Genomic DNA, 26,766 nt, shown 5'->3' on the forward strand with positions numbered 1-26,766 from the left:
TTGGAAGAACAAAAATATGAATGGCGCAGGTCTTTACTTATTTAGCTACAATGAAGCAAAGGAACATGAGCTGCAAAATAAAATCCAAGAAGCCTCTTATGAAACCGAAGGCGCTTAAAAATGGCTTTGAATTAGGTGCGCGCTTAATAGACAAAAACGCTATTCCGCCCTGGTCCCGTAGTGTGTTCTTTTTTGCCTCAGCCTTCGTCTCTTATGTGTACCTTTATTACAAAGCGACAACTAGTCCGTGAAGAGGTATTTCTTAAAAATTAACTCCCCGACCAATAATAGTCTGGCTTGCTGCGAGAAAATTGCGAATTGCATGGTATAGGGCTCATGCATCCGGATGCAATATTGAGGCCCTCTAGACTGAAGCGTCGCCGCACTGTAACGCCCCTCGACTCCCACGAGGGGCAAAGTCGCAAGCTGCGAGCAGCGTTGGCGCCCTCCGATAAGGGGCTATTGCCCATCGGTGAGCAAACTGTTGCCGATGAACCCGTCGCAGCGTATGGGCTTCGCGGTACTGGAGAGCCGTTGAGCGCTCAAACTTAGAGCAGAGGGATCGGTTCCTACGCTGCTGGAATACACACAGCGAGAAACTCACGCGTTGCGACGGTGAAGTGCCTAGTGGCGGAGCTTTTCTTTTCGGCGCTGCTCCCTCGTACAGTTATTTCTGTTTTAGAGTATCAATGCTAAGTGTTCCATGTATTAAATATTTTTGTGAATTTCGCCTTAGAGATGCTGCCGGCGCCACCGGGATCAGTAAAGGCCTAATGCTATGGCCGCAGTGCTGCACAGCGTTGGTGTTTTGTTCACATAACTTTCCTGCATTTCTTTCATATTCATGACATTCTAGGCCCATGGCTTTGTCATAGTGGGCAGTGGTAGAGTGCACAGAGGGAAACGTGACGCAACAGGGTTATTCGTTCGCTCTACCTTGCGAGGCCCCTCTGCATTATGTTTGCGAATGCTTCTTGCGCAAAAAGAAATACTGAAACGAAGCCCATTAAAGAAGCTTAAGCGGGAAGACTTTATCTCAGAAGTAATAAGTGAAGCTTTCCTACGCAGCACAGCACTGAAGCAAGATCGGCAACAGCTTTAGAAGACAACTCATTAAAGTCCGTACCACGGCAGTACACCCATTTCCTTTATGATTTAAGAGAATATTATTGTGGCTCAAGAACTTCTTCTGAAGCCTGACATTCACGTATACCCGTTGTTATTTTTAGAACGTAGTTTATAGACACTCTTAATACGTTGAAGAAAAAATCATAATCCTCGAGAGTCTGCTTTGCTTCTTATATGCTCATTAGACCAACCATTCATTGCTGCACAGCTGTGTTCTCAGTGAATTTATTTGCAATAAATCTCAGCAGTGACACTCAAGAGTACTTACTTGTGATGATGTGAGAGCATTAAAGTGATGTGTCATGAAACGTTGCAAAATTACTATGAATCATGACCACGACTGCAAGAGGTGGGCAACATTATGAGGTTTCGACCTCACGAAGTCGACCTTAACCTCAAAATGACTTCAACCTCACGGAGTGAGGTGAGGTTGAGGTGAGGTCAGCGGCAGCTCGAAATTTTTTGAGAGAGGTCAGAAGATTGGACCTCAACCTCACACGTGAGTTTGAGGATGAGTGATGTCGTCATTCGGTGAGGTTTGAGTTCGAGGTTTATTCGTATTTTACCCCGACGAGCGCCCCTTCTGAAGCGCAGTTCAAGCGCCCAGCCGTGCTTGCAGCGACGCTTGGAGTTCGGTTACCCCGCTTGGAAAAACAGACGCCGCAGCCCGCTTCTAGCTTTTTGGGACACCAGCGTAACATCTTTTCAGTCGCTAGGCTCCATTCTAGTCTTCTTGGAAGGAGTGTACCTAGTGTGGCAGTGAGTCCCGCCTCCGCCGTTAGCGTACAGGCTGCCTGAGGTCGGGTGCTTGAGCGGGAAACACGTAACTCCCACCGACCCGGTAGCTTTGATCAACTGATGCCGCAAACAAAAATGTTGAAACTAACAAGCAGTAAAGAAGCTCAACAGCGATCGCATGGTTCAAGCAAAGACTGCTTCGTCACGTTCATGCCTGGTATATGCCCTTGCGTCACAGCTGCTGTTTTGAATTCGAGTGAGGGAATCCCTCTCTACATTACACGCCTACACGGTGGAAACTAGGGCAAACTACATTAGCAGGGGTACGTATTTAGAGCAAATTTAACATATACATCGGCTGATTTGACGATAAAAGAAAGAAAAATCTAGAGAGTCGGAGGTTTTCAGGTTTAATCAGAGTATTCCACTTCGACTCGTGAACTACGCTTCTATGTGTTCTGATTAGATAAATGTAAATAGCAGATGTAAATATAGTTCTTTTATTTTCGACCGAACAACCTATAGTCTCCTCTTCCTTGTTCTGGCGCGTAATTCCATGCAGTCATGTGCAGTTGATGTGGACACTTATGTCGCCGTCAAAGTGCCCATAAAGTGGATCGTTCATAGAAACGAATATCGCGGAAAACTGAGCCAAATTTATTACGATGAGAATTTTGTGATGAGAGTTTGCTTCTGTGCATACCGATCAGAGCATTACTATTCAATGTAAAGAAAGCTCAGCTGCGTCAAGGGCGTTCTATCCGTCACCATTGAAGTGAAGAAACTTAAGCGTTGTCTGTGGAGACTCAGTAGCCATGACAGCACTCTTCGAATACTAGATTTACTCAAACCTTTTTTTTTTTGTTCATAAGTGCAGTAAATCCGCGTATTGAAGGTCTTCCCACAGCCCAAGCCACTTCTTTGTCACTTGCACACGTCGATCTCGTGCTTCACAGAAACATTCAGTGACCTTCTTATGAACTTCATGCTGGCCATTCTAATGCTTCCGACTGGCTTCGTATCGTGCTTACTAGACATTTTCAAAATGATTTTCCGCATATTCATGAACAGCCTGCTTGGCTGAGATGTAGGATGCTCTGGCCGTTCAGAAAAAGTGGTAGCTAGTGCACTGACTCCTTTAAGCGCATCAGTGGGTCGAACTGTTACAGCCTCTGATAAGCTTAAATTATTGTAAATAAATAAAAAACAAAGATGCGCAGGTTTGTCTAGGTGAGTGGTTGCGTTCTTTTTTCCTCCGAGGAATGCCGTAGGTTGTTTTTTAGCTTCCATGGTGCCAGAGGTCCACCCTCTGGTGTGTTCGCACCCTGCTTGTTTCCCGCGTCCCCCCAACTCCTTGCTCGCCGCGACCATGGCCGAGCACAAACAGGCGCTGAATTTACGTAGCCGTGAGCTCAGTGCCGCGAGAGCATCGCCGCACGCATTCGTACCGTCTTGTTGACTTCAAATGTGTGCCATCAGCGTTCTCGGTCGACCCAAGGAACACGCCCATCAGCCTGCCGTCTGGGCATGGCTTCGCCATTGCAGTAAATTTTGTGCCCGGACACGTCAGCCTCTGGCATGCGCTATATGCCGCTTTAGCAGGCCAGGAGACGACTTAACGGCTTGATGCCTTTGAATACCAGCGCCTTGTGCATTCTTACTTGCCTTCCGCTTGTTATGGCGGTGACTCGAGAACAGAACACTGGCAGAGCGACCCACAAGAAGGCGCTTTAGTCATCGGCAGATCATCTCAGGTCTCCGTGATGAGCAACTGAAAGTTGCAGAGCCGCGGCCGGGCGGCAGCGGGGTGCTTTCAGGGCTCTGGTTCCGTGGACCGTGCGGGAAAGCCGAGCTGGTCAGGCAGCCCTGCCGCGCTGTTGATAATTATGACTTGGAGGAAAGTGCTGTCCCGCTTTTCGAAGAAATAACGATCTTCGGATCGCTTCTCCCGAGGTCTGCATGTGCTAGAGAGCAAAGGCGCTCTCGGAGTTTCATGCCTAGCCGCAGGAAAGACAACTGTAGGTGTTATTTCCCTCCTTTTTCGTTCTCTCGAAAAGCATAAGTTAGGTTGGGTGAGCTCATCTTCAGAGGATCGGCAGCACCGTACGCTTTTCTTCACGCGTTTTGCAGAGACTTCAGATACTTTGAAGAGGAGTGATAGGTCTCGCTCAGGGGAACTTTGACAGGCGAGCTGACGTAAAAACGCGCATTTCAAACTATGCGGCACTGCAGCCTACCTGTTTTCACTAGTGTAATTTAAAAAAATGTGGGCATTTCTGAGATATAATAAAAAATAATAACACCCGTATATGCCAGAACAAAGCCGCTTACTAATAGATATGATTGAATACGACTGGTTTCTATGGCGCCTTAATGACCATTGCCCCCAACTTGTGCGTCCTGTATAATTCGTATGTTTGCTCATGATTGTATTTTTTAACAAATCTCTAATAACACGTCTGATCAATTATTCCTCTTAAACGACCTTAACGAGATTCAGGATTAGTAGTTGTGCACGTAAGAGTCATACGCAAACCTTCGAGCTTTCATGGCAGAATACCGGTTTTGTAGCGATAGGTACATTACAGTAGCATTTCGAGTCTTCAGAGTGGCGGCGGCACGTGACCGTGGCTGCGCAGCCACGGCGTGGTGGCGCCTCCACCGCCACGTGGTCACGTGGTTGGTCACGTGACCAGCCACATGGTACGGAGCCGCTGCTGATGTCGGCGGCGCGGCGAAACCGAACTGCAACAGCTGTGCGCATGCGCCGTGTCAAGTGGGACGAAGATGAACAAGGAACGCCCAGCGAAACGGAGCGGCGAAAGATTGAGTTTGCAATTCAACTAAACAAGCTCCACTCCTTCAGCTGTAGCTATCGCGTCACTCCAGGTTTAACCAGTGCTAAACCGCCGCCACTTTTTTTTATTCTTGCATATACATTAAATAATGTATGTACTGTCGGGTGCAAAAGTGGTGTGCAAAAGTCGAGGTTGCATGGCTCGCTGCTTTTGTTGTTCCTTTCGGCATTTCGGCTAAGCTTGAGCACCACGCATCGAAACCAGCAAAATGACGTGCCTCTGGATCAAAACGGTCACCATCGGTCACAATACACCGTATGTATAATATATGTACATCTTTGAATGCCATAACCAGCTGTTACCAAGCTACTCTTATTATTTTAGCTTATTTAATTGACAGAATTCTTGGTGGATATATTTTTTACTTGGCTACTGAAATTTCAGTTTTATTTAGTTTTTATTTCTTGAGGTCCGGCATCCTACCTCAACCTCACAATATGAGGCATAGGTGCTCATTCATTCATTCATTTACTCAAAGGTCTCAATCGAGAGATTACATGAGGGAGTGGGTGGTTATGGCAAACAAAGAAAATAAATTATGATGAGAGGTTTTCGATGAGCCGCTTGAATGCTTGTGGGTTGATGATAGTTTCAACTTCGTTGCCACTGTTGAGTGAGGTTGCTAGTGGCCTCAGCAAAAATGAGGTGAGGGCAGCTGAGGAGACGTGAACATCAGGTGGACATGTTGGGGTTTACTGAGGTCACAAAATTTTGTTTGAGGTTGAGGTAACGTCGTGATATTTGAGGTCAAATGCTCACATTTAATAACTACGAGGCATGACTATGAATACTTTGTTCAAACTCTGCCCACCTTGCATTACGTTACTTGTAAATTGCTCTCATGCTACGTTGCGGAAGTCAAGTGCTGAGCCATAAGTTATGACTACGACTACGCGTAATGAATACGCTACTTGTAAATTGATGATTCATGCTGCGATGCAGAATGTTTACGAGTCATGACTATGACTACCCGGCATGACTACGCATACTTTGTACAAACTCTATATGTCTTACATTACCTTACATGTAAAGAGCTGAGTAATGATAGATTACAGGATTATGAGTCATGACTATGACTACGAGTCATGACTTTCATAGGTCATAGTACGTTACGTGTCATTCTTGGCCATACATGCTTGTACACATGTGTTGTGACATCGTACGCTAGCGTCCTTAGAATTCCGTCTTATAGACCGCAGCGGACGGCAAATTTCGGGCCATGGACGGCGACGAACGCCGTCTATTCTGTTCATAGGGCACATGTAAGGCTTAAGAATTAAAAAACAAATACCTTCGCGCTTTTAGTGCGGTCAGTGGCATCTGGAAATCATCGTGTAGTTGCCCTGTTCCTAGGAAACAGCCTTTGAAACAATTACAAAGCAAAAGGGGTGCCATGTGCTTTTGTTACTTGCAGACTGGCTGGTCTGTTTGAATGCACCTTGCCCTCACTGCGAAAAAACGTACAAATCTCTTACGGTTAACTTATCTTAAAACCTTTTTTGTACTAGCGATTTTGCCGTAATTAGGTCTCCGGCTATGCAGGTACTTATTTTGTGCACCACCTATCACATCGCACAGTTTGACTATTAGGTGACTCGAAGCACTGGGAGGACCACAAATATTATTGAGCCAAAAACCGTCAGACTTGGGACAAAGTATCGAACTGCGCTCACGAGCACACTTGGACCACAAAAGTACGTCGTTCACACATAAGGGCGATTAATTTCAGCTTTGCGTGGGTCCGGCAAGGATATACAAGGTGTTTTTTTTTTGAAGGCCCAAAATATTTAGAAATACAGTTTTTGAGGTAAAGAAAGGTTTCTGAAGCCGAGTAATACCAGTGCTGGCAGATGTCAAAAAACAGACGAATGAAGTTAACTACTACAGTGATTAATTAAATTCTAATAGTCACCATTTAACAATTACCGAGAGGCATGTCGTTGCAATTAGAGGTTTGCAGCCGGTCATCAGTAATAGACATATCAGTTTCTAGACTTTTTAAAACACGATTACACTCGGCGCTGTGGCTTGGCAAAATTTGATTATTTCGAGTAGTTACGTGCACTGGAGGGATTCCTTTGCCTGCATGGTTTTTGAAAGCGCATGAATTTTGCCGCGATGTAGCCAAAATAAGCTGAGGCACACCGGCGAGGGTAATCGCGGTTTCAAAATTCTAAAAACTGATATAGCTATCTGTATTGCAGTGTGGTGCCTATCGCAAGTGTTCAGAAATGAACTATTAAAATTTATTTAATACTTTACTCTTTAGCATAAATCGCATATTTTTTTTATTTCCGCCAGAACAGGTATTACTATGCCTCAAAAACCTTCTCTTTACCTGAATCACCCTATTGTAAAAATTTTTGCACCTACAAACATAACACCCGTTACATGTGAACGGTAGCACAGACAACTCCCCTTAAGCTGCACAGCAAACCGGCCATTCATCAATAGAAACGAAAAAAAATTCCAGCTGCAGTTGCAAATTTTCTGTCGACGTACAGTCTTTGTAAAAAGTATACGGCCCAAGCGGTCTGCTTCTGAGCCCTGCAGAGCGGCTTCTCTTACCTACTCAGGGGCCCTAATCTCACGAAGGCGGGAGGAACTTAAGTCATCAACCCTCCCAAGCTTAGGACTGTCAGATGTGCTTAAGTGCCCCGCTGGACTGCTTAGAAGCAAACCCCTTGGGTTGTATATTTCTGAAAAAGAGTGTACGTTCTGTGCAAATTCTTGAGATCTCTTTTTGGCGCGGTGGTCTACGAGAGAGAATGAAAATGTTTTCGCGTGATTCTACTGCTTAGCTCATTTCTTTCTTTTTTTAGCATTTTGCCTTGGCACTGAAAAAGTAATTATAGAGAAAAACCCATTGAGAGAACCGCATCAAAGTGCAAAGCGTTCAGAGGAATACGCGGCGTCGCAAGGGCTTTCGCTAATAGCTTAGCGCAACCCATTCAGTTCTTCAAGACGATGGGCCTCATGGACGTGCCATTTAAATCGGAGTGAAAATGTACGCTATTTTTCAGGTTAAAAAAAATCGCGTCTTGAACAAAGTGTCCTTCGGATAAGTAGGACACGGATGATTATCTCGGTTGAACAGGGAGAGTCCATCCTAAAACGGCTGCCCTAGGAGAGCAGATATACCAAGTTCCAGCGCCAAGTTCCTTTGTGCATTAGGTAAATCGAAAGGTTTGCTTATAAAGCTGGCTTAGTATCGGATAAAGAGCCCGAAGCTAACGCTCGCAGACTCAGGCGATGCCTACGTTGCTATAGCTTTATTTTCTGTAGTGCTGGCAATCACCTAGGGCATGCAACTACTGCATCAAGCAGTGAGAAGCTTGCCTTTAAGCATATTTATGTTTATTCAAAATTTTTGACCATTTTCCAACGATGCTGTAATTTTCGCAAGAAATATTTAGTTTGGTTTGGTTTATGGGGGTTTAACGTCCCAAACCGACTAAGGCTATCAGAGACGCCGTAGTGAAGGCTCCGGAAATTTAGACCACCTGGGGTTCTTTAATGTGCACTGACAACGCACAGCACACGGGCCTCTAGAATTTCGCCCCATCGAAATTCGACCGCCGCGGCCGGGATCGAACCCGCCTCTTTGGAATCTTGTGGAATCTTTAACGTGCACTGACATCGCAGAGCACACGGGTTCCTTAGCGTTTTTCCTCCATAAAAGCGCAACCGCCGCGGTCGGGTACGAACCCGGGAACTCCGGATCAGCAGTCGAGATCCATCCTCCAAATCATCGTAACCATCGTCGTCAGCCTGACTACGCCCAATGCGAGACAAAGACATCTTGTCCGAGTCTAGTGTGTATTTATTTATTTATTTATTTATTATTGATACCCTCAGGGCCAAAGGCATTTCAGAGGGGAGTGGTTACAAATCACAGAAAATGAACAAAAACAAAAATTCAACATACAAGCGTCATGTTCCTGGTTATACAATTCAGAAGTAAGCATAATATGTAAGTGCAAGGTAAGAGAACAAAACAAGGAAAATGCTTCGGTGTCGGCGCTGCCGTATTCGGGCTGCCACTCGGTCGATGCCACCCGGCTCCGAATGGCTTCGGCTTGCTCTCCACACCATATCGCGTCTGGTGTATGGTCACGTTTTTCCGCTGAACACCGCGATACGGCGAGAGGCGGCCCCGAGGGAACAGCGCCGCTAAGACGACAGGCCACTTCTCACTTCACAGCAGTACTCCGCTGCCGGACAGTGTGAAATTATGTACCTAGAACAAATAAAAAAATTGCGTATATCGTCAACAAGCACCACACAACTCACCCCTATGTCCGTTTCTAAAAGTATCGTAAATATATGCTCGCATTTTCAGCTGTTGAAAGCTCCGATACCGCTAAACCTTTATTTAGGCAGCAGTCTTGGCTTCCGCAACGACAGGAATAGGGCTCTTCTTAACAAACAGCCTTATTATTAATGCGAAAGGCTTATGTGGTTATGTCGAGTCAGCAAGAAGTGTCCGCAATTTTTGTTTCCACGATTATGTCATTCTGTGGCGATAAATGTGCAAAAGTATGATTGTTTTAGGTAGTGCGTGAGTAGATCTTGAAATGGAAAAAGTTCGGTTGATGAATATGAATTAGTTAATTAAATGGAACTAATGAAATAAATGCTTGTTTCAAGCAAGTTTTGTGTGAATGATTCGATGAAAAACGATGTAAATTCGTGAGAAGGCTGACTTAGTACATAAATATTTTAAAACAGAAGTAAAAAATGAAGAACAAAAAGAAAACAAACCCAATTAAAGTAAAATGAAAACACATAAAACTAAAAGCAACAGAATTTAAAATAAAAAAATAAAAAATGAAAACGAAAAATCAAGGGGACATAAGGAAAAGGAAAAGCTTTCGCATTTCCGCTTATCAGGAGACTTAAGTGGAATCCTGTATTTTTTTTTCTTTTAACGCGTTCCCTCGAGGAACTCGAATTCAAAACGCCAAAACTTCGTAAGCAGCAAACATCCCACTAGTGTTCGTGACTAACAGTGGAGCACAGCCATAAAGGAAGAAGTGAAGATTAGCGGAGACTAAAAATGATGTTATCTGTCCTTGCTCTCGTCTCTTTATTACGGAGGGCTGAACACTCTGTCTTTGAAACTATGCAAAGCAGCCTCGTCCTGCAGTTGGTCTTTTTGCTGACAAAACGTTTTCTCCTGAAAGTAATGGGTGCAGTTTTTCCGAAACTACGAAGGCAAACCAATTAACTTTACAGATTCAACAAAACATAAGCATTTGTGACACTCTCAGATTCTATATTTTCTAGGCGCTGCGGAGTCGTTTCCAAATCTCTAATTTTGGGGTTGCCACAGACCGACTACGAAGAGAAAGCGACATTCCCTTTACTAGATATGTTTTAAATTGCTCGCGTCTTGTGTCTGTGCCTTAAGGCCAGGAATATGTTTTGGGGCAATTAGCTTTCTATAGCGCCGAAAGAAAATTGGGGCGACAAAAGTCAACAGACTGCACCTATAATGAAGTGGATTAAGCCTCATCAGAAAAAGCAGGCTAAATAGGCAAAATTTTCGCTTCCGCGTGCCAATAGCTGAAAAACGACAGGATAAATAACTTCTGATTGGAAAATGTAAAAGGTCACTGAAAGTAAAACTGGAAGTAAAAGTTTACAGAATGAAATTCTCACACAAAAAAGACAAAGCAATTTACTTAGGGGTGTGGTAAAAAGAATCACTAACCAAGGCTTTCTTTTAATTTTTCATTAATTTTTCTGTCGTATTCAGAGTATTCTGGCCGCTGTCACGAACAATTATTGATTTGGACACAGAAGGCCCAAAGTGGAAGAATTGTTTAGGGTCATAGCAAGTCTATCATTTCTGTACATCAATTTTAATTGAAAGGCAAATGTAAAATATTGCAAGATACTGTTATGGAAATATTGAACGTAAGTGCGCGTCTTTCGATGCGTAGCAAAGTCTTCCTTTTAATGTTTGCCATTTACTTTCATCAAGTTGTTAAGGCTGCCATAGAAAACTAATGGGGGATGTTTTTGACGGCAGCAAAACTTCAACAGCAAAAACTACAAGCCTTGCGAGGCGAGATCTGCAGATATATTGATTGTTATTGTGAAAACCTAAGGTATGCAAAAAACTGGATTCGGTAACAACTTGCCGTTCAAAAATGCTGTTGTCTAAAATTTCTAGCTTTGATTATTAGAGGGCGAAAATCTGAGAAACAATGATGTTTGTTCGGAACAATGGCTGAAATTCACACTGCCAGGGGATTGAGAGCAGCCCGCTGTCCGGGTATTTTACAGCCCTGCTTGGACGCAACTGTCATTCAATAGTGGTGGTTTTAAGGAATAAATTTGACTCTAGAAAATATTGAAGACTTCTTGGTTTGGCTTTGGAAGCTTAGTGTAATAGCTAAATTAAAAGGAAAATTCCTTACGATCAGATGCCCATCACGGTAACTTAATATGCCCCACCAGCTTACCATGAAAACGCCCCTACGCCGCAGATCTTTTAATGTACCTCTTCACTAAAACGTATCTTAACTTCGGGCGTGTATTATTCGACCGAGCGTTCGCAAGCATTTTACGAAGTTTGACAACTGGAGCAAACAACAGTATGGAGCTTCAAAGCTTGCTTAGGTACATGCCAGTAAAATATAAACAAAGAGAATAGACAAAGGAAAGATAAACAAGCACATTTTATAACATAAGCAATGCAAACTCACCCGATTATTTCGCAAATATACACGTAGTCACGGATTCTATTCAGTGTCGCTTCATTGATATTTGTTACTTGGAGTGTTTCTCTAAGCTGACTCTTTAAAACACTGTTTTTCTAAACCAAATGCTCGTCGGAGCCAGGGCGATCTGCCCAGCATCATTGCTCTTCGTAGCATCCCGTTTATGTACAAAAAATGTCCCGCTCTCGATCTTCCCGAATTAGTGGCTTGGTGATAGTTAACCGTTATTCCTTTCATCTTGGCTACGGCTCGGAGGTAAATATTATTGTGCCCTGCGTGCGATGCAAATCAATTCCGTTCGCCTGCCGACAATTGCGAATCTTCGTAGTTCATTTTTGCAGCGGAAACAAATCACCGAGGCACGCACGCACATTATTTACATTTTTTTTGCCACATATATATTTAACACGAGACGGAAGCAGTCTTATTTGTGTTTGATATTTTTTACCGCTCAGTCCTGTCCTTCAGGGCTATCAAGGCGGAAAGCTGGGCTAGTTGGTGGGTCATCATTAATTAAGACTAGCGCATATAACTAGGACACAAACATAGAAGAAGACTGTACGAGCGATGAACATCAACTGAAGTTTTACTGCGAGAGAAAGGCACATAAATGCACTTCGGTAGTACATGCGCACACTGGGTTGTAACAATACAAGCACAATCTAATCAAAATGTGGCAAACTGTTCCTTAGATACATTTTTTTTCTTTTTTTGGACAAGACAAGTAATGTCATGCTAACCCAGTTATCACCTTCCCTGTTAATGTGATAGGCCTCACAAATCTCACGGCTTAACCTTGTGCTTCCCCTACCAAGCACACACGTGGCATCAAACGCCGGCACGCACCCGTACTGCTTACAATACTTGGCCAAATGGCCGCCCCCCGCAAATGAATCGGCCATAAAACACGAATGCAAGTTTGTACCTTGCACTGCTGGCGTCGTATACCGCATAGCTCTCTCTTGCGGTAGATGCCACGTGGGGCAGTCTGGACGCTGCCTCAACGAACGGCTACAAGAGCACCGCACGCTGGTAGGTTCATTGGCGGGAGGGGGGGGGGGGGGGGGCATTTGGCCAAGCATTGTAAGCAGTGCAGGTGCGTGCCGGCGTTTGATGCTACGTGTATGCTTAGTAGGGGAGGCACAAGATTACGCCGTGAGATTTGTGAGGCCTATCACATTAACAGGGAAGGCGATAACTGTGTTAGCACGACATCACTTGGCTTGTCCAAAAAAGAAAAAAATGTGCCTAACGAACAGTTTGACATATTTTGATTAGATTGTGCTTGTATGTTTACAACCCAGTGTGCGCATGCACCACCGAAGCGTATTTATGTACTTTTCTTTCGCAGTAAGAGCCTCAGTTTATGTTTAGCGCTCGTCCTGTGTTCTTTTATGTCTGTCCTAGTTATATGCGCTAGTCTTTTAATTAAGTAATGATCATTCAGGGCTGTCAGCGTGAATGGCTCCCTGCATACTCTATCGGAGCACACCTAAAACTGTGTTAAAAAAGCTGCCCTAACACACAAATAGTGTGCTAACTTCTCAGACCTTTGTGACAACTACAACGAAAAGTTGTTTCTTTCCTTTATACCTGGACTTATCCTTTCTATTAGCGTACACTGTTCTTATTGCATGCCACAATAGGCGTGTATAAGGCGATTATTGGGGCCCGCTGTGGTTTGCGCACATGACAGAAATAAAAGAGAAAGTTCGCGTGGAATAGATACAAAATGCTTATGTTGTGTGCACTTGTGTATCGCTTAACCTAAGCTAATGGTGCGTAAACATGGCGCCGGACTGAAGTGGCGCTTGACTATTGTACGCTGAAATTAGTTCATTGCTAAGCATTCTCGGCTGGAATCCGCTTCGGGAAGTCCGAATTCTAATCAGTAGACATCAGGTTCGAAATAATGCAAGAACTGCATCCAAACCTGTTCTTTTGACTTGTTTCACGACTTTAAATTGGCCCAGGAGAGGTACCACTGTCACTAGTACCTCTGTGCCGTCATGGCGGACTGCATGGACAAAAAACAATTAAATGCGAAGGAATGCGTTGTATAACATTGTCCAACTGCAGCCTTCTGAAATGCTGCGAAATTCGAATAACTCTGACTGTGGTTCACTTTTTTGTCACTGAGATCGCGATCAAAAAGTTCACTGGACGCTAGTTTGCACAAAAGAAAGTTTGCTTCAGTGCAGTCACGCAATCCAGTGACGGCAGTGCTAGCAACGGCACCACGTGACACGGTCGCGAAGCAGAGCTAGAATAAACTTTTTTCATAGAACACAAACCGCGTAAACTTAATGGTAAGTTTTTGCGACATGCCCGCAAAAAGAGAGCGTGAGAGTAAACCACGTCTTGACATTCGATGTGGTCCAGGGAATAACTTGAAAGTTACTTTATTTCTGCTGAATGCTTTTTTCGTGAACCGGCATTTGCTCGGTTTTAACTGTACGTTGATAGTCTACTGTACACTGAATGAAAATGAGAGAGTAATGGCGTCAATATTGAAACAATGTAGTTCACAATGCCAGTCGTTGCAGACAAATTGTGAAGTTTATTATATTAAAAACATTTTAGGAAGCTGACCACAGCTTGCTGTCGCTGGAAGTGCTTCTCGTTAAGGTTGAACAGTCCCGTTCAACTAACCAAGGACAAGTGGGGAAGTCATGTGCCATTGCTATGTGATGACGTCACTTCACGCTGAATACATTAGCAAGACATTGCGGGAGGTATGAACTTACTGGCTGTGGAAGAAATATTTATGCCGTTTGAAAAACGCTGAACATTGAAGAAAAAATTGTCATGCACGATCTGCAGTTTGACAAATCCTACCAGAAAATCTGTGAAGCAATGTCCGCAAGGTCTTAGTCCAGTTTTTTTTTATTGAGGCCTTGTCTGCCTAGGGCTGCTTAACTGAAAAACCCTCCAGATGGCCCATTTTTTGTTACTTGTAAAAAAATACAGCGTAGTTTTATCGATGTTTCAGAATTCACGTATTTTAAATTTTCGCTCTTTTCAGAGAAGATAACTGCACCGACAGATTGCATAGTGTAAGTACTTCGCTGTGTCCATATCTGGGGGTGAGCTGTTGCACCCTGCCACACTGTTTTGTTACCATTTTTTGTTATACTGCAGCGCAATATTATTTACAAAACCCTGACACAGTCCATCACTTCAGTTTATGTAAAAAAATATGATGTAAGATAACCTCAAATTTGGTACAACATTCTTCACAGCAAAAAAAGCCAGCAGAGAATAATTCAGATCGGCCCATTGAGACCTCACAGATGTCGAGAAACAACGAGGCCAGGGGCTCACATTTCGGCGGACACCTGAACAGCTCCTTACGGCGCTGTTCAAGTGTCCGCAGATATATCAGACAGATACTGCGCCATTTCCTTCCCCCAAAAATCAATTTTCCGGAGGCACATCAAAACAAGAGGGCGACAAGAATAATCTTAATTTCATATTCCTTTCACTGTGATATTTGCAGCTTTAAACACCACCATTGTTGTGGATATTGATCCGGTAATAGTTTTCAAAACAAGAAGCCTCAAAACATATAGACGCAATAGAAACGACCCGCATGGTTGGGCAGCAATCACCAAAGGTTGTCATAAATCAAGAGAATGAGCGGAAACCACCGACGTGCTCGTTCAGACGTTCGTTTCCTCCCAGTCTACGAGCGAAGGGAAATGTGCGATGAAACAAAGAAAGAGGTCGGTTCAGGAGGGTCTTTCTTCGATGTGAGATCCGCATGGACGTGAGTGGCCGCTTCCTGGGAGGCTCGATAACGAGAATCTCTATAAAATGGGCACAGTAAGGGTTAAAAATATATTGAGAAGAAATCATAAGAGAAGCGCTGCCACCGTATGACTCACGTGCGCCAGTGTACACGGCCTGTGATTGACTCTGGGTCTCCAAGGCCCGTCCAGGCAAGCCCGGCGTGCATTGTCTGTCCGCCCCCGGAAAAACAATGCCCGGAAGCGAAGTCGTAAAAGAGGCGGTAAACCAATCGCTGCGAGATTGAGAGCCGAGCTCACCTGTCTTCCAGCCGCCGCGGTAGCTCAGTGGTTATGGCGCTCGGATGCTGACCCGAAAGACTCGAAAGACCCTCGATCCCGGTTGTGGCGGTCTAATTTCAATGGAGCTGAAATTCTTGAGGCCCGTGTACTGTGCGATGTCAGTGCACGTTAAAGAACCCCAGGTGGTCGAATCAGGTCATAGCCTGAGTCGCTTTGGGACGTTAAACCCCCATAAACCATAAACCATCACCCATCTTGCACAGCACCGCGAGTCTCGCGCGGCTTGTGGCGAATACGAACTACCGTCCTATTTTCCATCACGTCAGATAAATGTGGGCTACCCGACTAGCGCTTTTGTGCTTAGCGTACTGGCAGACCGCTGTTTTAGGCCCTCGTTCATTGCCAAAGACCGCCAGCTAGGAGCAAATAAATCTAGTAGATGCTTTAACTGCCTTGTCTGCGACCTGCTTGTATGGCTAGATTGCGCTAAAATTCTGGGAAGCACCTCACAACGTACAACAATCGTTAAAGCATAGTGGCATAGCACAGGTGCGCTGCACTGATACCAAAGCGGTCGGGGCTGGTAGCTGGTTCTCCTGATACCTGCTTCCTCGTTCTACCATCGTTAGACAGGTGCATACCTGTGGTCGTAGCAGCTGTATTTTGACATGATAGCGCGTCTTTAACGGCTCACATTTGGCTCTGTCTGTAGGCGATGTAAGTGAGCTACACAAATAGTCACCTAAGGCCTAAACATCGGCTGCTACAGTTATTGTAACAATATATTTTTTTTTACCGGGGAGAGGTGTTGTGAGGCCGTGAAAGGAAATCATTTGATTTTGTTTCGCTAGAAAGAAGCACGCCAAAATATTAGCTCAACTTTTGTTTCTTCTCCTGAAGCTGAAAGATTTTCTTCTTTCGGCCTGTGCACAGCTGCAGCCAGGATGTTCGAAGCGTGAGGATGGCAGTGATAGGTCAACGGTCATGAAGAGGCTCTAAAAGCGACGACGAGGATAAAGGGAGACAAAGAAAGAGGCAAGAAAAGAAGAGCGCAATCAGAAGTGAAGAATGTAGTTAGATGACGACTAGGAGGAACCACTAAGTACAAAAGAGCGAGCACTGTTGCGGCCGGGAGGGGTGGAGTGCTGCAACGGCGCATGGAAGGCGACGCACCAGCCTCTATGGTGGAGGAGGTGCTTAGCCAAGCTCAAGTAGCCCCACATGACTGGAAAGAGGCACAATCATCACAGCGCAAGTCCTTGTGCTTTCTTCCAACCTTCGGCATTGGATAGAAAAGTCTCAGCATTGGCAGTGACCTCCACTCGTGCCGAGCCCTCTCTGACAGCAACCCTGACGGCGATTTCTCCTCCTCTAGGGCTCTAAATGTTCCTTCAGCTACGAGCCCTTCGACATTCGATAGCAGCTAACTAGTCTGGCCATATTGTTACGGTACGCAGTTGCCAAGCGAAGACGACGTTGTTGTGTCGCTGAGTAGTCGACGAAGACGAAGACGCTGTCGCTAGTGCTTGTGTGACCCGTTTCGTGGTGTGTCTTCTGTGCACGGCGTACCGTTTCTGCTGCTGAACTAACCTCGTAATATTTGGTGGAGGTTGTGCTGGGTACTACACCATACTCTGGACCTCCGCAGCGGTCTTCACGTCGAATCCATCGCTATGCCATCCAACGCACCTCCAGCCACAGCGTGAACCCCAGCGCCGACCGTTGTCGTGGCACAACCTCGCGACCCGGGCACCTTTTGTGGCACCGATGACGTCGATGTTGAAGACTGGCTAGGAATGTATGAGCGTGTGAGTAAGCACAACCGATGGGACGCGACCATCATGCTTTCTAACGTAATCTTCTACTTGGCGGGCACGGCGCGCGTCTGGTTTGAGACGCATGAGGAAGAACTTACCTCTTGGGACACCTGCAAGCAGAAGCTGTGCGACTTATTTGGCAAGCCAATTGGACGCAAGCTCGCCGCTAAAAAAAACTTCGCTTCTCGAGCTCAAGCATCCACCGAGTCTTACATCTCTTACATCTGGGACGTCCTCGCTCTTTGCCGTAAGGTAGACAGCGCCATGTCGGAGACCGACAAGGTGGTCCACATCCTCAAGGGGATCGCCGACGACGCTTTTAACTTGCTCCTCTGCAAAGACTGCTCAACGGTCGACTCTGTCCTTCAGGTATGCCGGCAGTTTGAGCAAGCCAAACACCGCCACATTGCACCCCGATTCGACCGCCTTCCGAACACGGCGGCGACATCCTCTTGCGAAGACCTGCCAACACTGCAACAGCCGTCCCATCCTGCCAACTTAACCAGAATTGTACGGAGGAAACTGTAGGCTATGACTCCCATCGCCTTCACCCCTCAGCCTCCTGACGCTACGATTGCTCTGATCCAGGCCGTTGCTCGCCAGGAGTTCGCGAACGAGGGTCTCAATTCTGGCCTACCCTCTGCGTCGCCCTGTACACCAACCAGCGCTCCATTGATTGCAGCTGCTTCACCGACTCCGGCCATCCCACCGCGTTATCGCTACCGGAATCCTGCGGAATGGAGAACCTCAGACGACCGGCCTATCTGCTTCACCTGCTCGCGTGTTGGCCACATTTCCCGCCACTGCCGCAGCAGCTGGTTTTCCCCACCTCACTCTAACTCTAGTTACGATCGTCGTATGGACTACGGACCTCGTTCTGATTACGATCGTCGTGCTGACTACGGACCGCGCCAGATGTCTCCCCGTCCCGAGTTTTCACACGCCAACGACACTCCGACCCCACGCAGGTACCGCCGCTTGTCTTCACCTCAGATCCGTCGCTCCCGTTCGCCGCAACTTCAACGCCCATCCACTCCGCCCTTACCTGGCTCTCATCCGGAAAATTAACCAATGCAGCTCTCGGAGGTGACGCTGCATTGACGGCCCGGCCCGAAAATCCTCTCCTGACCCCCACTCCTCGCCGCAGCCGTCTCGATATCTGCGTGGACGGTGCACCAGTTAAAGCTCTGATTCACACTGGTGCTCAAATTTCTGTCTTGAGCTCTTCCTTTCGCTGTCGTTTGAAGAAAGTTGTTACACCCGCCGTTTCCTCAGCCGTTCGTGTCGCCGACGGCGGTGTTGCTGCCGTCGTTCGAATGTGCACTGTGCGTGTTTGCATTGCCGGACCTACTACAGCCGTCCTGTTCACTGTACTCGACCACTGCCCCCACGATGTGATCCTCGGCATCGACTTTTTAACAACCCACGCGGCGCTAATTGATTGCTCCACTGGCCTTCTTCGCTTGGACCTGCCGCTCTGCTCTGAAAGCGCCAATTCCAAGCCGTCCAGCTTACGTGCCTCTGAATTTACTCGCCTGCCGCGCGCTTCTGCAGTCTATGTTCCAATGTCCCCGGTTCCCCTGTTTCTGATGGTGCCTACGTCACTTGCCCAATAAAGGACGTTGTCCTTCAGCGAAATGTCATCCTTCCACACACCGGCCTGACCGTCATTGGTAACCGCACCTACCTTCCGATTCTCAGCTTCGGCCTCTCTACTCAAGTTTTACCCTGTGGAATCGCACTCGCTGAACTATTTCCTTTGGCCGAATGCAACGTTTCTGCCCTCGCAGCTGAGCCTCAGACGTCCGGACCTTATTTCTGCAATGATCGTGGCGGATTTGCCACCTGACCACGCCAGCGCGCTCACCACCCTGCTAGTTTCCTACAGTGACGTCTTCGATTTTGGGAATCGTCCTCTCGGCCAAACTATTGTCATGACCCATCACGTAAATACGGGCGATGCCAGGCCCATACACAGAAGGCCCTATCGTGTCTCCATTCCTGAGTGCCATGTCATTCAGACGGAGGTGAACCAGATGCTGGCGAACAACATTATCGAGCCTTCTAGCAGTCCGTGGGCATCCCCTGTTGTGTTGGTTAAAAAGAAAGATGGCAGTTGGCGCTTCTGTGTCGACTATCGCCACCTTAACTAAATAACAAAGAAAGACTTCTATCCTCTTCCGACAATTGATGACACCCTCGACTGCCTACAAGGCGCCAGCTATTTTTCTTCTATTGATCTCCGTTCCGGCTACTGGCAAATTGCTGTTGACGAACGGGATCGTGAGAAGGCAGCCTTTGTCACCCCCGATGCCCTGTATCAATTCAAGGTCATGTCTTTTGGCCTCTACAACGCTCCTGCCACCTTTAAGCGTATGATGGACTCACTCCTGCGTGGATTCAAATGGACGACGTGCTTGTGCTACCTGAATGACGTTGTCGTTTTCTCCCCCACTTTCGAAAGCCACCTACACCGTCTTTCTACTACCCTTTCCGTCTTCCGCCGCGCCGGCCTCCAACTCAACTGCAAGAAGTGCAGCTTCGGCCAGCGCCAAATCAAGTTCCTCGGTCACTTGGTCGATGCTTCTGGTGTCAAGCCCGACCCTGACAAAGTTCGTGCCGTCCGTGAGTTCCCCACCCCCGTTCCTCGTGCGATGTGCGCAGTTCCCTCGGGCTCTGTTCGTATTTCCGCCGGTGTATCCCGAAGTTCGCCGACACGGCCCGTCCCCTTACCTGCCTCCTGAAGAACGATGTGCCTTTCTCCTGGGGCCTTAACCAAGCTAGCGCCTTCACCGCACTTGTTCCGGCCCTCACTGCTCCACCTGTGCTGGCCCATTTCCACCCTTCTGCGCCTACGGAACTTCGCACCGACGCCAGTGGCCATGGTATTGGGGTCATCCTTGCGCAGCGCCAGCACGACCACTATCGTGTCATTGCATACGCCAGCCGCCTTCTATCTCCCTCTGAACGTAACTATTCCATCACTGAGCGGGAGTGCCTTGCACTTGTTTGGGTGTTTACAAAATTCCGCCCTTATTTGTTTGGGCGGCCAATCTGCGTCGTTACGGACCACCATGCCTTGTGTTGGCCCTCCTCTCTTAAAGACCCCAGAGGCCGACTGGGTCGCTGGGCCTTGCGCTTGCTGGAATACACACTTCCGGTTGTTTACAAGTCCGGCCAGTTGCGCCAAGACGCTGACTGTTTGTCCCGCCATCCTGTCAATCCTCCTGATTCCCACAACCATGATACCGACGATTGTGTTTTGTCCATCTCGGACTTTCTAAACATAGACGACAAGCAGCGCCGTGATCCATCTCTGCGCCTTATAATCGACCGCCTCCGAAGCGGCACTTCCGATCCTGACCTGAGCCTGTTCGTGCTGCATCACGATATTCTCTACCGTCTCAATATGCACCCGGATGGCGCCGACCTCATGCTCGTCGTCCCGACGCATCTCCGCCCCACGGTCTTTGCCAAGCTTCATGACGCACCTACTGCAGGAAACCTCGGCGTTTCCCGCACGTACGACAGCGTGCTCCGGCGGTTCTTCTGGCCTGGCCTTTACCGCTCTGTCCGCGGTTACGTTGCTGCCTGCGATCAATGTCACCGCCGGAAAACGTCCCCACTACCGCCTAGTGACCCGCTTCAGCCCATCGACATTCCGACTGAGCCAGTTTTCCGTGTTGGTCTCGATCTGCTCGGGCCTTTTCCCACATCAACTTCCGGGAGCAAGTGAATAGCCGTTGCGACCGATTACATTACCAGGTACGCTATAACGCGCGCTATTCCGACCAGCTGTGCCTCTGATGTCGCCGACTTTCTCCTCCATGATGTCGTCTTACTTCATGGCGCTCCCACGACCTTCTCCGCTCCTGCTCCACCCGTCTTAAGTTCACCACGGCCTACCATCCCCAAATTAATAGCCTTACTGAGCGACTTAACCATACCCTTACGGACATGCTGTCCATGTATGTCTCCGACCACCATCGTGACTGGGACGTCAGTTTACCCTTCGGGACGTTCGCCTACAATTTCTCACGCCATGATACCACCGGATACTCCCCTTTCTACCTGCTTTTTGGCCGCGACCCCTTGCTACCCTTGAGAGCTTACTGCCTTCTGACCCTTCTACTAGCAGTTATGCTTGTGACACCATTGCCCGTGCTGACGCCGCCCGCCAAATCGCTAGTGATCGTCTCCACGCTTCTCAGACCGCTCAAAAACGTCGTTACGACCTTCATCATTGTGACGTCCATCACCCTCCCGGCTCCCTGGTACTCCTCTGGCTCCCTGCACGCCGTGTGGGACTGTGTGAGAAGCTCCTGCCTCGTTACGTCGGTCCTTACCGCGTCTTGAGGCAACTGAGCGATGTGACCTATGAACTCACACCGCTGCACCCCCACTCTCCTTCCGTGGCCCCCTCCACACCGCTTGTGCACGTCGCCCGTCTTAAACCCTACCGCACTCACCCACCCCCCTAGGCATTCCCGGGTCTGTGCCTTCTCCCGCGGGGCGGAGGGGGGGGGGTAGTGTTATGGTACGCAGTCGCCAAGCGAAGACGACGTTGTTGTGTCGCTGAGTAGTCGACGAAGACGAAGACGCTGCCGCTAGTGCTTGTGTGGCCCGTTTAGTGGTGTGTCTTCTGTGTACGGCATACCGTTTCTGCTGCTGAACTAACCTCGTAATAATATAACATGAGCTCCAACTGGAGTTCATACCGATGTCATAATATTTAATACCATTTCTTGAACACTATTTGAATTTATAATTGGTTTTTTTGGGGAAAGGAAATGGTGCAGTATCTGTCTCATATATCTTTGGACACCTGAACCGCGCCGTTAGGGAAGGGATAAAGGAGGGAGTGAAAGAAGAAAGTGAACACTATTTGAATATTTGAAAAAAATGAACACTATTTGAATATTATTATTTTTCGAGTGATTATAAAATATTCTTTGTGACCTGTGTCTGTATTGTTCAATCGCACTTTAGTAGCTGTACTCGCATGTGCCCATCTCCACACTAAACAGTGCTTGAAAGAGTATGTATTTTTTTCTTGCGTGGTAGATTTTTCTTGTGCTTGGTTTCCTCCCTGCATACAATAAATGTCTGTCCTCGTGCCGACGCTGACTTCCGTGCCCAATCTTGTTCCAGTCCGTGGTCATTCGTTACGCGTGACAGGATCTCGATCGAAACGAACCACTGGACTATCCTGAAGGAAAACACATATTGTAGTTTTGATTTATCGTTCTTTCTTTTGAAACGGGCTTCACGGCGAATTCCTTGCCGATTCCTTGTTCCAATCCACCAAAAATCATTCTTTTATAATTCTTAATAATTTACGCTACTGATCCAGAGTATGCGGGTTCGAACCGGACCATGGCGGCCGCGTTTTGATGGAGGCGAAACGGAAAGCGCCCGTGTGCTGTGCGATGCCAGTGCATGTTAAAGATCCCCAGGTGGTGGAAAATATTCCGGAGCCCTACACTACGTCACCTTTTTCTTCTTTAACTCCTTCCTTTGTCCCTTTCCTTATGGCTCGGCTCAGGTGTCCGCCGAGATGTGAGACAGATACTGCGCCGTTTAATTTCTCTAAAAAAAAAACAACCAAACCAATTTACGGAGCAAATACAACCAAGGTAGGCAATGTGCACAGTTACCCTCCTGTTTTGTTAGCTGCCAATACAAACCGTCGTTTTGCTGTACCATATACGCTACAAATTACATCGTATCATCCAGCTCCAAGCCCCTTGAATTAAAAAAAGGGTGGTGCATCGTGCAGCTGCTGGAGGATCATCGTAGATAGCTTTTTAGGCAACATCACAATGGATTCTAATGCTTCAGTCCTCTTTCCTGGCGCTTAGCGTTTCCGGCCGGGGTCCTGGAAGTGCTTCTGAGGTTTTTTGCTGTCATCAACTGGAAGCGTGGCATGGAGAAGGGAAGATTAGCTTGGGTCATTACTGCCAGCGTTCTGCTCTTGGTTAACATAGGCAGCCAGCATCACCGTTCCTGTCGCACTTGCTGGAGGCTTAATTCAAATTTTTCAAAACACAATGGCTTTATCAGAAAATGAGTGCTAACCAGCGCTTTAAATATAGGTGGACATAGCGAAAACACTGTTGGACATGTTTAGAGCCATGGTGGCTATAGTACTACGGTCCACAGCTTGATGGTCATTGCGAAGTGATTGGGCATGCTGGAATCACCGTGATTATAGAGGCAAGAATGGTGCAACTTCCTTAAGATTTGGTGACAATAGTTGGAATAGTGTGAGGCACGATAGAACCTATGCTGCTCGTAATGTCAACCGATATGATTCTGAGACACCCGTAATAGATCACGTTAAATTATTTCGAGTGCATTATACTTGGTAAACAAGGAAGTGAAAATACTGAGAAGGCATCAGGCACCCTGGAAAAAAAACAGCATGGTGCTTCGCCCTTTGGAGCTAGAGCTCACACTTTCAGCGTGGAACACGGGAGAGTTTTGCAACCTCCGCCTCAAGGCACTGGACCCTGAACTGCGCCTTCGTCTTCCACGTAACTTAGAACGTCACGACGCAACACTGTCATGCCGTTTATGGATCGGTGCTGCATTTCCCAATTACTATGCTTTCCGGATGGGGATGGCCGACAGCCCTGCCTCTGAGAGCTGTGGTTGTGAGGAGACCATCGCTCATCTTCTCTGTGAGTGCCCTGCATTTGCGAGTGCAAGACATACACGGTGTTGTGCCCTGGACCGCCTCGATCCTCGCCCATTAACAGAGCAAAAGATCCTTAGTCCGTGGCCACAGCAGTCGACTGCCCGCAAGGCATACAAGGCACTCTTTGCTTACTTGAGAGCGACTGGATTGAGTGACAAATGGTGACAGCGTTGTGCGTGTGTGTGTGTTATGCCTTTTTTCCCTTCTCTCTTCCTCCTTTTAGTCTCCTAATTCCTCTTCCCCAGTGCAGGGTAGCCAACCGGGATCCCTTTCTGGTTAACATCCCTGCCTTTCCCTCCTCCTATCTATCTATCTATCTATCTATCTATCTATCTATCTATCTATCTATCTATCTATCTATCTATCTATCTATCTATCTATCTATCTATCTATCTATCTATCTATCTATCTATCTATCTATCTATCTATCTATCTATCTATCTATCTATCTATCTATCTATCTATCTATCTATCTATCTATCTATCTATCTATCTATCTATCTATCTATCTATCTATCTATCTATCTATCTATCTATCTATCTATCTATCTATCTATCTATCTATCTATCTATCTATCTATCTATCTATCTATCTATCTATCTATCTATCTATCTATCTATCTATCTATCTATCTATCTATCTATCTATCTATCTATCTATCTATCTATCTATCTATCTATCTATCTATCTATCTATCTATCTATCTATCTATCTATCTATCTATCTATCTATCTATCTATCTATCTATCTATCTATCTATCTATCTATCTATCTATCTATCTATCTATCTATCTATCTATCTATCTATCTATCTATCTATCTATCTATCTATCTATCTATCTATCTATCTATCTATCTATCTATCTATCTATCTATCTATCTATCTATCTATCTATCTATCTATCTATCTATCTATCTATCTATCTATCTATCTATCTATCTATCTATCTATCTATCTATCTATCTATCTATCTATCTATCTATCTATCTATCTATCTATCTATCTATCTATCTATCTATCTATCTATCTATCTATCTATCTATCTATCTATCTATCTATCTATCTATCTATCTATCTATCTATCTATCTATCTATCTATCTATCTATCTATCTATCTATCTATCTATCTATCTATCTATCTATCTATCTATATATCTATCTATCTATCTATCTATCTATCTATCTATCTATCTATCTATCTATCTATCTATCTATCTATCTATCTATCTATCTATCTATCTATCTATCTATCTATCTATCTATCTATCTATCTATCTATCTATCTATCTATCTATCTATCTATCTATCTATCTGTCTGTCTATCTATCTATCTGTCTGTCTGTCTATCTGTCTGTCTGTCTGTCTGTCTGTCTGTCTGTCTGTCTGTCTGTCTGTCTGTCTGTCTGTCTGTCTGTCTGTCTGTCTGTCTGTCTGTCTGTCTGTCTGTCTGTCTGTCTGTCTGTCTATCTATCTATCTATCTATCTATCTATCTATCTATCTATCTATCTATCTATCTATCTATCTATCTATCTATCTATCTATCTATCTATCTATCTATCTATCTATCTATCTATCTATCTATCTATCTATCTATCTATCTATCTATCTATCTATCTATCTATCTATCTATCTATCTATCTATCTATCTATCTATCTATCTATCTATCTATCTATCTATCTATCTATCTATCTATCTATCTATCTATCTATCTATCTATCTATCTATCTATCTATCTATCTATCTATCTATCTAGAGTCACATAGTGGTTTTTCCACAAGAACCGCAAATAAAAAAAAATCGAGATTAATGCGGTAACCCGCATTGGAGTAATGCGAAAGCATTGACGCCTCCTCGGCACTCGTTGCGTTTGTTTGCTTCTCTTTGCCTCTATTGGCCCTATTTGCCTGAGATTTTATGCAATTCGTCCAATTCCCACAAGGCTTCGTTCCAAACTTTCAAATTTGGCTCCGCGCATTGGCTCCGCGCATTGGCTCCGCCCACACTTCCCGTCATCTCGTACTACACCTCCGCGTTTCAAGTTTTGCGCCACTTTTTCCCTCGCCACGGCCACTTTTTGCAGATTTTTGGTTCAAATTAATTAACTATTCATCCGATCGCCAACAAATATTTTGTGCCGCATCCTCACAACATTCTCCTTCGATTATAGTCTTTTTTTACACGTTCTCTCTCTCTACATTCCCACAATGGCTGCGGACAAGTTCTGATGACACGAAACCGCCGACATAGCCTAGTACAACTTCCGCTTTCAAATAGTGGCGTGGCAGATATTTTCGCTCGGACGCCCGCGAGTCCTTATCAGCGTGCTGCCGCTATCGAGCGCTCTCTTCGCCGGGCATTCACGTACGAACTCCGTGTGATTCAGGGACAGAACAAGCACCATACGAAAGCATCAGAGCCGCTATCCAGTGCCCTTGCTTGTGCTCCTCTTGCGTAGACAACCATCAGGATTCGAGGAAACAGCCTGTGGGATTTCGGCAAGGTTCATTTGGAGTAGGCAGTAAACATACCTCGAAACTTTCCCTTCGTCCCACTACAACTTGTGACTCAAGCTGCTCGATATTGTAAGCACACTGCTTTGATAACTATACCCACAAAAGCAAGAAAAACAAAGTATCATGTAGTCTAAGTGTGTTGTCTGAGGTTTGTATTCATTTTAACGGCCATCTATTGGTATTGTTTTAGCCGTGAAACTCGGAGCAATACATCTGGCTGAACGACCAGTTCGTCTTGTAGACGGG

At 46.0% G+C, this 26,766-nt stretch overlaps 1 long non-coding RNA gene and 1 pseudogene across 1 annotated transcript in view; both read left to right on the forward strand.

Annotated features, from left to right (window-relative positions):
* Positions 1 to 26,766, forward strand: part of LOC144108630 (uncharacterized) — a 111,021-nt gene that overhangs the window by 11,629 nt on the left and 72,626 nt on the right. The window lies entirely within an intron of this gene.
* Positions 337 to 26,522, forward strand: LOC144107282 (uncharacterized; annotated as a pseudogene).

The sequence above is a fragment of the Amblyomma americanum genome, chromosome 10 (assembly GCF_052857255.1).
Source record: "Amblyomma americanum isolate KBUSLIRL-KWMA chromosome 10, ASM5285725v1, whole genome shotgun sequence".
In the NCBI taxonomy this organism is placed as follows: Eukaryota; Metazoa; Arthropoda; class Arachnida; order Ixodida; family Ixodidae; genus Amblyomma; species Amblyomma americanum.